Source organism: Danio rerio, chromosome 14 (assembly GCF_052040795.2).
Source record: "Danio rerio strain M-AB ecotype USA chromosome 14, GRCz13ab, whole genome shotgun sequence".
In the NCBI taxonomy this organism is placed as follows: domain Eukaryota; kingdom Metazoa; phylum Chordata; class Actinopteri; order Cypriniformes; family Danionidae; genus Danio; species Danio rerio.
This window is the reverse complement of record NC_141034.1, coordinates 52867501-52881511: the sequence shown is the minus strand read 5'-3', so window position 1 is coordinate 52881511 and position 14011 is coordinate 52867501. Positions and strand designations below refer to the sequence as shown.

General features: G+C 35.8%; 1 protein-coding gene and 1 long non-coding RNA gene across 5 annotated transcripts in view; one reads left to right on the top strand and one right to left on the bottom strand.

The window, feature by feature from the left end:
* LOC147840923 (uncharacterized) overlaps nt 1-14011 on the bottom strand; it is an 834865-nt gene that overhangs the window by 291619 nt on the left and 529235 nt on the right. The gene's annotated exons all lie outside the window — the stretch shown is intronic.
* LOC101884594 (A disintegrin and metalloproteinase with thrombospondin motifs 2) overlaps nt 1-14011 on the top strand; it is a 487080-nt gene that overhangs the window by 362916 nt on the left and 110153 nt on the right. The gene's annotated exons all lie outside the window — the stretch shown is intronic.

Genomic DNA, 14011 nt, shown 5'->3' with positions numbered 1-14011 from the left:
TAGCACTTTTAGTTTAGCTTAGCATAGGTCATTGAATCGGGTTAAACTGTTAGCATCTATCAACATTTTTAGGCGCTATGTAATGTCACTGCACATACTGCAGCTATGGTATGGCAGCTAAATTTTCTTGATTATTATGGGAAGCACTTTTACCTTAGCTTAGCATGGATCATTGAATTGGGTTAGACCATTAGCGTCACTCAAATTTTTTAGGTGCTATATAATATCACTGTACTAACTGCAGCCATGGGACGGCAACAAAATTTCTTATTATGGGGAGCACTTTAGCTTAGCTTAGCAAAAACCATTGAATTGGATTAGACCATTAGCATTTCTCTAAATTTTCAGGTGCTGTGTAATATCAAGGCGACGCAGTGGCGCAGTAGGTAGTGCTGTCGACTCACTGCAAGAAGGTCGCTGGTTCGAGCCTCGGCTGGGTCAGTTGGCGTTTCTGTGTGGTGTTTGCATGTTCTTCCTGCGTTCGCGTGGGTTTCCCCCACAGTCCAAAGACATGCGGTACAAGTGCATTGGGTAGGCTAAATTGTCCATAGTGTAAGAGTGTGAATGAGTGTGTATGATTGTTTCCCAGAGATGGGTTGCAGCTGGAAGGGCTTGCGCTGCATAAAACATGTGCTGGACAAGTTGGCAGTTCATTCCACTGTGGCGACCCTGGATTAATAAAGGGACTAAGCCGAAAATGAATGAATAAATGTGCAATATCACTGGATCAACTGCAGACATGGGAAGCAGAAAAATTTTGGGAATATTGTGGGGAACACTATTAGCATAGCTTAGCATAGATCATTGAATTGAATTAGACCATTAGCATCTCCCAAAAGTTCCAGATGCTATGTAATATCATTGCTCGAACTGCAGCTAAATCTGTACACTTTCATTAATTCACCTTAGTCTCTATCCCAGAGGTCACCACAACAACATGAATCACCAACTATTCCAGCATGTTTTATGCCCTTCCAGCCACAACCCAGTGCTGGGAAACACCCATACACACTTATTCAAACACACTCTCACACAATACGGCCAATTTAGTTCATCCAATTGACATATATATTTGGACTGTGGGGGGAACTGAAGCACCGGGAGGAAACCATGCAAAGAGAACATGCAAACTCCACACAGAAACTGGCCCAGCCTGGACTCATCCCAGGAACCTTTTTTCTGTGAGGTGACATACCACTGAGCTATGCCGCCTGCCAAATATTAAATTTCTTAAAAATGTATTCATTATAATAATAATAATTTATATTTAAAGCAACGGAGGACATCGTAAAATACATCGTTGGTCCGTGTGTGTGTGTGTGTGTGTGTGTGTATGTGTGTGTGTGTATGTGTTTAAACAACCAGTCCTGAACTCAGTGTCCCAGCATTCAGCAGCCAGTATATCCAGCCACTGAGATGTCAAGCTGACCTGTTTGAGAGCAGGCGTCTGGTACAGAGATGGAGGAGGTGGAGAAAGACCCCTCCCATCCCTCCGTGAGTGGGTGGATTTCTCTGTTTATCTTGAAGATCTGGCAGTGACAAAAAAGGCTGAAAACTGTCTTTTTTCTCCCTTCTTCCTTGCATTTCATAAGCAGCTCTCTTATGGCACTCTTATGAAATCGTTCCCTTGTGGAGATATGCAGAGTTTAATGTGTGAATTGCTATACGGCTTGATTTAGCCCAGCGGAGCATTTCTCCCATGGTGCTTTGCTGTTGCTTGTACACGTCTGACTTTGAGAACATTATGGAAGATTAAAAAAAAAAGATATTCCACATTTGAAAGCTATTTTCCTGACATCAAGAGGATTTTCTGTCATTTATGACATGACGTTTGCCTATAAAACCTCAATGCCTCTAGATCTGTAGACGTGGATGTGACGGTCTAAGAAATGAGCATGTTTAAATGTCACCTAAAGAGATCCAATAGATCCAGTAGAATATTATAGATTTATTTGGTCACACTTGATTTTAAGGTACAATTCCTGCATTAAAAGGGCACCTATCGTGAAAAATCTACTTTTCAAGCTGTTTGGACAGACATGTGTGTAAGTATAGTGTATAGACCGTCATATTGGGGTGATATAAACACACACAGGGCGAGGCAGTGGCGCAGTGGGTAGTGCTGTCGCCTCACAGCAAGAAGGTCGCTGGGTTGCGGGTTCGAACCTCAGCTCAGTTGGCGTTTCTGTGTGGAGTTTGCATGTTCTCCCGGGTGCTCCGGTTTCCCCCACAGTCCAAAGACATGCGGTACAGGTGAATTGGGTAGGTTAAATTGTCCATAGTGTATGAGTGTGGGTGTGAATGTGTGTGTGGATGTTTCCCAGAGATGGGTTGCGGCTGGAAGGGCATCCGCTGCGTAAAATCTTGTTGGATAAGTTGGCGGTTCATTCCGCTGTGGCGACCCCGGATTAATAAAGGGACTAAGCTGACAAGAAAATGAATGAATAAACACACAGTCATTTTTTTTCAATATACCAACAAAAAAACGGTGGGAGTGTGGTCCCCCCGCCCACCAATATTGATTGACAGCCTCGCGTCACGATGATATCCTCAGTTTCTTGTTGCACGTCTGCCATTTTCAGCGTGTGAGTCAAATCGACATCACTAAAGGAACACCCTTGCTTTATTTTTTGATGAAAGGCTCATTGGGCTCAACACAAGATCAATATTCTCCACATTATCGCTGTAACCGTAATTATTTCTTGTACATTTTGCTTGGTGCGGCACCGTGCATTTCGGAGTTCTGGGCGTGGGTTTCTGTCGGGGTGCATGCGGCGGAGCTTCGGGTTAGCGGCTTGGCGGCCGCGGCGCCGTTGTGTTTGCCCTGGTGGAGGCTTGTGTTTGGAGTTCTGAAATGCGTGGCGCAACGATTAAGGACACTTCATGTGTCTGCCGCGTCAATAAGTGTCTGGTGTGCCTTGTCGCAGTGCATTCGGTGCCTCAGTCAAAGTTAATTCAGTGTGTGTGGTTATTAGTCTTGGTGTACAGGCTCGGCACTTGTACACCGAGACTATACAAAGACACAAATGATTTTGTACTCTCTGCTTGGTCTGTGTCCAAGTCGTACAGGCTGAATGCTCATCCTAACTTAGCTAAGCTTCTCTCTCTGTCTGTCAGCCTGTCTGTTGCAAACACAGAGCGTGGGAGCTCTTGACTCTGCCCCCTTGTTACAGTGGGCGGGAAGATGAAACTGTAAAGCAACACGCCCCTAAAACAGCAAACTGTGTAAACGCCCCCAACATCACACTTTTGAACACATTATGATAAAAACATCTCAACTGTGTGTTGAACTGAACCTAAACTGGCTCACTCAGAAGAACCATAATGTTAATATTAAATCATAAAAAAGCGGTAAACTATGTGCCCTTTAATGAACCGTATGACTTTTTGTCTTAATTAACTTCTAATTTACTGCTTATTATTAGTTATTATTGTAGTAGTTGGGTTTAGATATTGATTATATATATATATATTTTTTTTTTTTTTTTCTTCCTATTTTAGTGATATGCTGAATAGAAGCATCTGGGTCGAAACCCAAAAATCAGGATGTGAAAATTACTTTATAAATAATTCATATAATTATAATACTATAATATGATATTATAAACTATGACATTACGAATTTCATAAATATGTATTTTAGAAAAAAACAAATGTATTTAGCTTTTACTTATTTGTTTTATTTCAGCCAGAATAAAAGCAATTTAGATTAAAAAAAAACATTTTAAGGTCAATATTATTTGCACCATTAAGCTTTTTTTCCGATAGTCTACAGAACAAACCATCGTTATACAATAACTTGCCTAATTACCCTAACCTGCCTAGTTAACCTAATTAACCTAGTTAAGCCTTTTAATGTCACATTAAGCTTTATAGAAGTGTTTTGAAAAAGATCTAGTCAAATATTATGTGCTGTCATCATGGCAAACATAAAATCAGTTATTAGAAATATGTTTGTAAAACTATTATATGGAAATCTTCTCTCCGTTAAACAAAAATTGGGGGAAAAAATAAACAGGAGGGCAAATAATTCAGGGGGGTTAATACATCTGACTTCAACTGTATATATATTTTGCAATCACCAGCGATCTAGTTCTTGCAGATTGCTGGAGAACTACACATCTGTCACTGAACTGGACCGCAAATACCATCATGCACCTCACACACACCAGTTCCTTATTCCCCCTGATTACACACAAACAGCTGGTAACTTATCATGGACTGATTACCTGGACTTTATATTTACCTCACACACACACACACACACACACACACACACACACACTTTGCTGTGTCTTGTTGGTGTAACTTTACAAAGCGTTTCTGTATCTTGTTTTTCCTTGCCGTGTTTTCTGACCCCTGCCTTGTGTATTGTTTAGCCGCCCGACCATTCTCTTCGCCTGTGACCCGACTTCTCATTTGGATTGTCCCTTATTTTACTGTTTGCTCCTGCTTGTAACCATTGCCTACCTGACTACTCTTGTTAATAAAGACAACGCATAAAGATCCTCAACTCCATTGCCCATATTGTAAGTTACTATTTATATATACAGTGTATATTTAGATATTTTTTTATATGGTCACACTTTAATTTTGATGGTCCGTTTTTTTAATTTAAGGTACATTGCGTCCACATGCTGACTAAATCTCATTAGATTATAAGTAGACTGTTAGGCATACGGGTCAACATTGGTATGTGAAAATAAGGGATATGCCCACCATAATAAGGGATTCCCCCGACTACCTTTAAAAAAAACAAACAAACAAATGACTAAATATGCTCATTTGGAGTTGTTTTACTGTAAATAAACAATTAAATGGTCAGTAATATGTTTCATCATTTTTATTATTATTATTATTATTTACAAAAGAAAAAATAAATAGTATACATCAGCAGCAAATAAATTAGCAAACAGTTCAGCTTATTAAAATTAGTCGCTATTATAATGAAATAGAATCAAATCGCATTAGCCGTTTTCTTTTCCGTTTCCATTTGATAACATTAAATAATAGGTGTCACTTTAAAAATGCACACATCTAACGTTATAATAAAAGCATTCGACTGCTTTTCTAACTGTTTATGCTTAATTAGGACGAAATTACTTGTGTTTGAAAAAAAAAAAAAGAAAAACGCACCAAGATCAACATCTTTAGATATTAATCTTATTAGTTATGTTTATTGGTCTGTTTAAACGCGCACCTAAAACCCAGACTTTTGCTCCTCTTTAAATCCCGAGTACGAATCCGTGTGGGAAACAGCGTCTGTTTATCACTATGGAGCGCGTCAGCTGAGTCATGCACCTCTATATGACTGTTTTAAGGATTGCATTCGTACCGGAGGAAGACACTTATAATGAAAAGGAAGGGAATCGCTCCGTTTTTATGTTTATTTCAATGTGTTTTCATGCCTAAACAAAACGAAAGCACAGAACAGACTTACATTCAAGAGCAAGGGGTGACCCCTTGTGGTTCAGTGGTATGGGTTGCGTATGGGGAGGCTCGACTTTTTAATGTTTATTTGCCACCCTTCAGAAAAAGATTGAAAATACGGGACAATTACGGGAATATAACTTTATGGGATCATAGCGGGATAGAATTGTAAAATACGGGAGAATCTCTGGAAAAACGGGAGGGTTGATAGGTATGCTGTTAGATTGGGGTTAAGGTTAGTGTAAGTTGACATGTACTTGCAAAGTTTCTCATAGGCAGTCAAATGTCTGTTAAGCAGCAGTATCAACAGATATTAAGCAGACAGTCTACTAATACTCAAATGGACTATCACAATAAAGTGTTACATATACAGTTGAAGTCAGAATTATTAGCCCCCCTTAATTATTAGCCCCTGTTTATTTTTTGTCCCCAATTTCTGTTTAATGGAGAGCCGATTTCTTCTAAACACATTTCTAATCATAATAGTTTTAATAACTCATTTCTAATAATTGATTTATTTTATCTTTGCCGTAATGACAGTAAATAATATTTGACTAGATATTTTTCAAGACACTTCTACACAGCTTAAAATACATTTAAAGGCTTAACTAGGTTAATTAGGTTAACTAGGCAGATTAGTGTAATTAGGCAAGTTATTGTATTACGATTGTTCTGTGGACTATCGAAAAAATATACAGCTTAAAGGGGATAATGATTTTCACCTTAAAATGATTTTTAAAAAATGTATAACTGCGTTTATTCTAGCCTAAATAAATCAAATAAGACTTTCTCCAGAAGAAAAAATATTATCAGACATACTGTGAAAATTTCCTTCCTCTGTTAAACATCATTTGGGAAATATTTAAAAAAGAAAAAAAAAATTCAAAGAGGGTCTAATAATTCTGATTTCAACGGTATATATACACACTTACATGACATCGCAGCTTATTAAACAAATATGCAGTCAAACAAACAGGTCAAACTGTGTTTTCGCCTGAGACTAATGCAGAGTGAGCATATCACAGTAAAGACATTTTCACACAAGGTTTGCAAATCTGAGAAATAAAAGCATTCAAAAGCATGTAGCACCACCACAACAACTGTGAAATCTACTGTATGTGTTGGCCAAAAGCATGATCGCGTAAAAGAATGAGCATTAATTTGGTGCCTGCCTAATATTACATTGAAAAGGGTGCAAAAATCAAAAGCTTGCAGACCTCTGCTCTACAGTAGCATTGCCAGTTCACTCACCACATAGTAAACATTAGTGCATTGTTGGCATTAATATAGAGCCTAATCAAATGGCATACTTTATTACAGCTGGAGATGATTTAGTTACTGATATCATTACCAGCTCTCAATGGCCGGGTCCTAAAGGCTTAATTTGATCTTGGCTTTTACAACACACCATTAAAGATTAAAAGGCAGAAAGAGCATTAGTTGAGCGCCGGCTGGTAGAAGTGTGTGTATAGCTGGATCAGATTTCCCTAAGGTTGCGATACCCTTCCTGAAGAACACAGAAAGACTGCCTCATACATCTGCTGCGTGCACACATACTTTCACACACTCGCATTAAAAACACTGTCTGACATCAAGCTGTTTGCACACACACACACACACACACACACAACATGTACATTACACTAATGTACTGGAATGCACTACTGTTTTTTTTTGCATATGCAAAGTCTCTAAAATGCATTTTTAAAGTCATTTATATGTCCTTGTTCTTATTTTTGTTAATACAAGTACAGTTTTTATGCATTTTTGTTAAATAATAATTATGCAAAATAGTTTTTTTGTCTTCATTCCCTCTTTAAAGGGAACCTATTGTGCAAAAATCACTTTTATAAGGTGTTTTAGCACAACTGTGTGGCTGTAGTTTATGAATATAACCAGCTCATAGTGGTGCAGATGTAGTAATTGTATTTTTTATAATACATATATAAGTAATAAATATACATATATAATTATATAATAATATATAAGTCTGCAGAAACAATCTGATTGACATTCTGCCTTTGTACGTGTCATCAGAGGGGGAAAGCCCCGCCCACTACTGATGATTTCTCCCTCATTAGCATACGATGTTTGTTCTGTTATTTGAATCTGCCACTATGCTGACACACAGGCATTTGTAGCCCCGCCCTCTTTTGAAAAGAGCACAATCTCATTTAAATTTAAAGTGACAGTCACCAAAAAGGCACAAGGGACAGGTTCAGAGAGTTATGAAATATTATTTGTGTGTTATTTTGAACTGAAACTTCACATTCTCACTCAAAAAACATCAGAGACTGATTTTACATCTTGTAAATTGGGGCATAGTAGGTGTCCTTTAATACAAAGGAGTTTTGTAACAAATGTATTACTGACGTTTTTGCAGAATACTAATGAAGAATCTCTGTCATTATTATCTTGCGGTTAGAAGTTGTCAAGTATATACAGTAATTACTGTGTTAACTGTGTTAACTTTATCATTTGACTTATTTTTTTATTGTTTTTAATTGTGTTATTGTTTTATTTAATATATTTAGTGTTATTTGCCATATGAACTGATTTTGTATTTTTCGCTTATTTTGTATTTATTATATTGACTTTAAAAATAGGTTATTTTTTTATATTTTTGGCAATATTTGTTATTAATATGTTATACTTTATTTTTTCATGTAAATGTTCTGACTAAATTTATTATCCATTATTGAATTTCTAAAAATATATGTGTAATACTATATTGTTTATACTGTATTGACTATTTACATTAATATTTCTGGTTTTGTTTATTATCCTGTATTGAGTGTTTTTTTTTGTTTGTTTTTTACTTTCAATGTTTAATATGTTTACTACATTTTAATATTGTTTTGTAATTAATATTTTGGCAAGATTTACAGTTATTATTTGATTCTATATTGACTTTTACATTTAATATTTCTGACTAGTTCTTATGTATATACAAAAAATAAAACATTACTCAAAAAGAAGCCACCCATCGCGCACCTTGGAGCCTTGAATGTACTCTAATAAGGCCAACACTTGCATTGCCATAGACTAAGGGTTGTATACATTTGCAAATGCTTTTTATATGTTTTAAATCACATAATTGTTAAAAAAAAAAAAAAAAAAATATATATATATATATATATATATATATATATATATATATATATATATATATATATATATATATATATATATATATATAGTGTCAATTAACCCATTTAATCAGTTATAAAGTAATAGCAATGTTTTTTCACATGTTAGTGCAACACTTTGTAGTGTGCAATTTAACATCATTTTCTTTAAGAGTTGCCAATGGAAATAAAACAAACCCAAACTACAAATACACATACGCCAGACATGAAGTTGGCGCGGTCCAACACACATTCTCATGTTAATTTCTCTCGCTGCATTGATACACGAGGCCCCAAGGCTTTTCAACCCTGTTCCTGGAGATCTACCTTCCTACAGAGATCAGCTTCAACCCAGATCGAACACACCTGAACCAATTAATTAGGATCTGAACAGCACTTGGTTATTACAGGCAGGTGTGTTTGATATGGGTTTGTATGTGATATAGTCAAGTTATTCTTCTTTTAGTCCTGTTTAAAAAAACACTTAGTGTTTGTGCTTGGTTATCTGCACATGTTTGTGTGTATTTCTATGTGCACGTGTCAATGGACACATCTAGAATTTCCAAACTCTCATTCGTTTGCAGTTTGGCAGCTTGACGACCCATAAACCTGTCACTCACATAGACGAGCGTGTGATGCTTCGTGTTGTTAGCAAGCAAAGGGAAATGAGCGACTGTGAGTCTACATCGGCTTGATCAGATGAAACTGTGATTTTGTACGTCTGTGACTAAAACACAGCCACAAACTTTACTTAACTGAATCCCAACTGTACACGATAGTGGTCTCCTCCAATGTCCTACCAGCACCTTTACTCTTTTCTCCTCCTTCCGTCTTTCTCTCCCTTCTTGACATTTGCAAAGGTTGAAAGACAAAGTAGCTTTGTGTCCTGATAAGGGCGAGGACTCGTCTGCCTGAATGTGAATGTTCTCTCCTGAGATCTGAACGCAGCCCGCTGGGTTTGACAGACAGGGTGACGGGTCAAGTTTTAGAGGATCACAGAATGGCAGAATAAGACAGATGTCAGAGATGGAGGTTAGTAGGCATTATAGGGGAGAACATTCCCATCAGGGAGAACCGTTTACTTTCTATTCCCAGAGAAACAGTTTTTCCAATGCTATCTAATGGCAATTCGTAACTTTTTGATTCAGTGACTAAATTGTAGGAATTTGTATGATCTTGTAGGGTCCAGCCAGTTGGTCCAATGACGGTGTCCAATGGTGGATGAAGGTTCACTGCATGTTCGGTCTTTCCAGTGCACAATGTTGATCTATATTAAACTTAACTCATATCTGACTCAAATTTTAGTATGAGGTGGTTTAGAATATTAATATATTCATCCTCGTTTTATCTGACTCCAATTATAAAACATTGATAAAGTTATTTTGTTTCCTTTCACACTATTTTAGATTATGATTGAATATTCTTTCGATTTGTTATTATACCTTATTCTCATTTATTCAGATTCCTATAGCATCCCGAGTCTTGCACCGGCCGGGTATACAGTCTCTTAATACAAGCTTGTCAGTCTTGGTCATTAAACAGAGGCGATTAACCACTCTCCTAAAAAGGCAGAACCCTACTTTACTCAATTTTTAGATTTTTATGTGGTCCCCATAGATCTGTTATCTACTTAATCAAGACAAAGTATTTTAATAATAATCGCACAGGATTATAAGTTTGTAGATGAAGGCCTAAATACCCACATTTGGATTAGTTTCAACAATATTTTGTTGTTCTAAATAGAAAACCCATAGTTGGCCTTTTACAGTCTAAGTATACTTGAATTAATGCCAATTTGTTAGTCGGATCTCTAACAACATTGTATAGCGTGCCACGCTGCTCCGTCTAACATGTTTTAGTCCGTTACTAACCTGTACAGTGGCTTGTAGTGCTATGGACAACAACATTTACCAGTGATAATAACACGAGGTTTGAATGATTCAAAACATAACAATTTATTAGTCAGGTAAGTGTATTATGCCAATTCAATCAGTGAATTCATAAATGATCAATACAAAACATCAAATTATCAAAGACAAATCCAAGATGAAAAGATGCATACCTGATTTCAAAATATACATAACATAGAGCGTAAGCTCCATGTTACGGGCTGATCTGGGTAAGCAGAATCGCCCTGAGCATTTCTCAAACCTTACCTTAAGTAATCCAAGAATTCCCTCAAGGAAAGGGGTGTGTGCATAACAAAAGGCATTCACACTTAATGCTGCCTGTGGAAAAGTCACACCCTTCACAGTGGTTCAAAAGATGCCTGAAGTTCTATATTTATTGTTTTGATTATGTCTAATTCTGAGAGAATGAGACCATTGTACCAATCGCACTGAGACATTTCAAATGATATCAAACATGATAGATAAAGTCAGTTTGGTTAATCTAGAACATTCAAACATTGAAATGACCATATGTGTGAGTTGGGGTGGATGAAGCCGAGTTTCAGCAGACTCAGATGCAAATGCAGCAGGAGCTGGCTTTTCCCGCATTCCCACCTGCTGGGTTGTGGAGTCAACCGTCTCTGTTTTCAGCTCATGTTTTGAATTGTCAAAGACATCAAAAATATATGCAATATCTCAACTCTTACAATCTCATTCGTACAGTTTAGTATGATTTGCTTATCCCCCAATGACAGTTGTGATTAAGGACAGGGTGGATGAAATGCCTCTTTTTAAAAATAGTACATTTTCGTACAGCTGAGCTCATACAGTGACAATATTCAGCCATATCGCACTGCTAAAAGTGTAATATTGCATTTATACAACAGTTCAACGGCATAATCTTGTATATAAAAAAAAGAAAATCAAACACAGAGAGTCTAAAAACCCTTTTGTATGAGGAACTACTTTCTTGCATCATTCATGCACGTCTGCAGCTGATTTCAGAACAGCAGATTCTCTAGCATATAATGTCTAATATTCTATGGTGTTTATTAGCAGTATTATTTTGTTATATTAATTGTTTTAATAAAACAAGTTTAGGTTTGTCCACCTGTCAGGTTTTGGAGACGTCTGCATGACCATATGGGACATAAGAACAGGATGTGTGTTTGGATATAACTCAGTTTTCTGCCCACACTTCATTATTATTGTTCATGTATTTGTTTGCTGGAAATTAGAACTGCATTTAGAAATAGTTTTGACACAAATCTTTGAGCTTAACAAACTAAATGTGTAGGCTGATGGATGTCTTCAGTGGAGTGAGTACAACACAGTTTCCTTATCCAAGATAGTAATGGAGTAAAGTAAAGAGGCTGAATGGAGGAGGCTCGTTCTTTATCCTCGTGCTGCAGATGCTCTGTTTAACTGTTTTCTCTCTGGTGAGCTTTAGAGCTTGTGTTTCAATGATCCTCTAGTGTAATGTCTAAAGTAATGACAAAACAGGTGATTTTGCTCACATTTTAAGATTAAAGGCTGAACGGCATGAAATGCCATCGGTCTACAGAGATTTCCCAGTATTTCTCTGTTGCAATTTGGAGATCACAATAATTAAACCATATAACGGTAATTTAGTATAAGTAGTATAACTGCATTTTCGTTGCATTGTACTTGTACATGTGTAATGACAATAAAGTTGAATCTAATCTAATCTAATGTTTTTGAACTACACAATAGTAAAGTACTCAAATTAATTTGTTGTTGTACTATATATATATATATATATATATATATATATATATATATATATATATATATATATATATGTATATATATATATATATGTATATATATATATATATATATATATATATATATATATATATATATATATATATATGTGTGTGTATATATATATACACACACACACACACACACATATATATATATATATTTATATATATATATATAAATAAATAAATATATATATATATATATATATATATATATATATATATATATACACATATACATATAAATAAATATATTATATATATATGTGTGTGTGTGTGTGTGTGTGTGTGTGTGTGTGTGTGTGTGTGTGTGTGTGTGTATAATATATGTATAAAATATATATATCCCCATCCAAACGCCTTCGTGTGCTTTTACCCACGTGGGGCGTGGGTGGGGCTGTGACTTGCGCCGGAAATGGCTGCTGGACCAGTTGGCTGCCCGCACTCAACGGACTGTTTTCCATTACCCCTGTTCCCATCCCCTCTGTCTATGTTGTGTCTTGCCGGTGTGCTTATGCTAAGATAGGGCTGTTTTTCTCCCTTTTCTCACTTTGTCCTAATCAAGGGCAAGCTCAGGGGGTGTTTTTTAGCCTAACTGTCCAAATGTATCTTTCTTCGTTTCTAAATGCTACCTCCTAAGATCTGTCTCCCCTGAAAAGTTGTTTGTGATGTTTTGTGTATGGTCTGGGGGGTCCAATTTCGCTATACGAAAGTGTAGTGACAAATAAAGGCTTGATTGATTGATTGATATGTATATGTATATGTATATATATATATATATATATATATATATATATATATATATATATATATATATATATATATATATATATATATATATATATATATGTATATATATATATATATATATGTATTATACACATAGTGTGTGTGTGTGTGTGTGTGTGTGTGTGTATATATATATATATATATATATATATATATATATATATATATATATATATATATATATATATATATATATATATATATATATAGCTCACTGTAGTAAAGGCTAAAGCATACTATGATAATTACTATAAGTAATAACACCTGATAGGTTATACACTATCATTTGTTTCTGTTTGAAGCATATTATTTACAGTAAATAACTGATTTGGACTATTCTGCCTCATATGTTTCATTGACAGTTTTATTGATCACTAAGATATGATTGACTTGTGTTTAAGTTGCTTGGATTTAAAAATGAAAATTGCAAAAATAGCGTTGATGTAGCTAAGCTGCTTTTGCCAAGTAGCTTTTGACTTAACTTGCTACATTTCCCAGAGGGTAGCTTTTAGTGTGGTTACAGTAAGCTACATTTTTAGGTAGAGTTGCTAATAGCTTAGCTCACTACATTTTTTCAGATAGCTTGCCCAACACTGCCTAAACCTTTGAATGACAAACTGAATGAAAAACTAAGTGATAATTACAACAGTTTTAAATTAATTCAAAATCTGCAGCTCTCCAATACTAATTAATTAAAATAAAATAAAAAAGATTTCTGTGCATATTAAAAACCTGAAGTCAAGAGCATGTTAATTGCTTCTGCAGTACAGTAAAGCCTTTCGTCTAATTTGCTGTGTAAATCTGCTGACTCGGGCTGAGATATTACGAACACCTGCTGATGAGAGGAAGTTTACAACCCTACAAAATCCTTCATAACATGAACACCAACAAAAAACAATAGAAAACAACAACAACATCAAGAAAAACAGCTCTGCGTTTGGGTTATTGGGAATTCTCGCCTGCTTGTCTTCATGCCTCTGTGGCC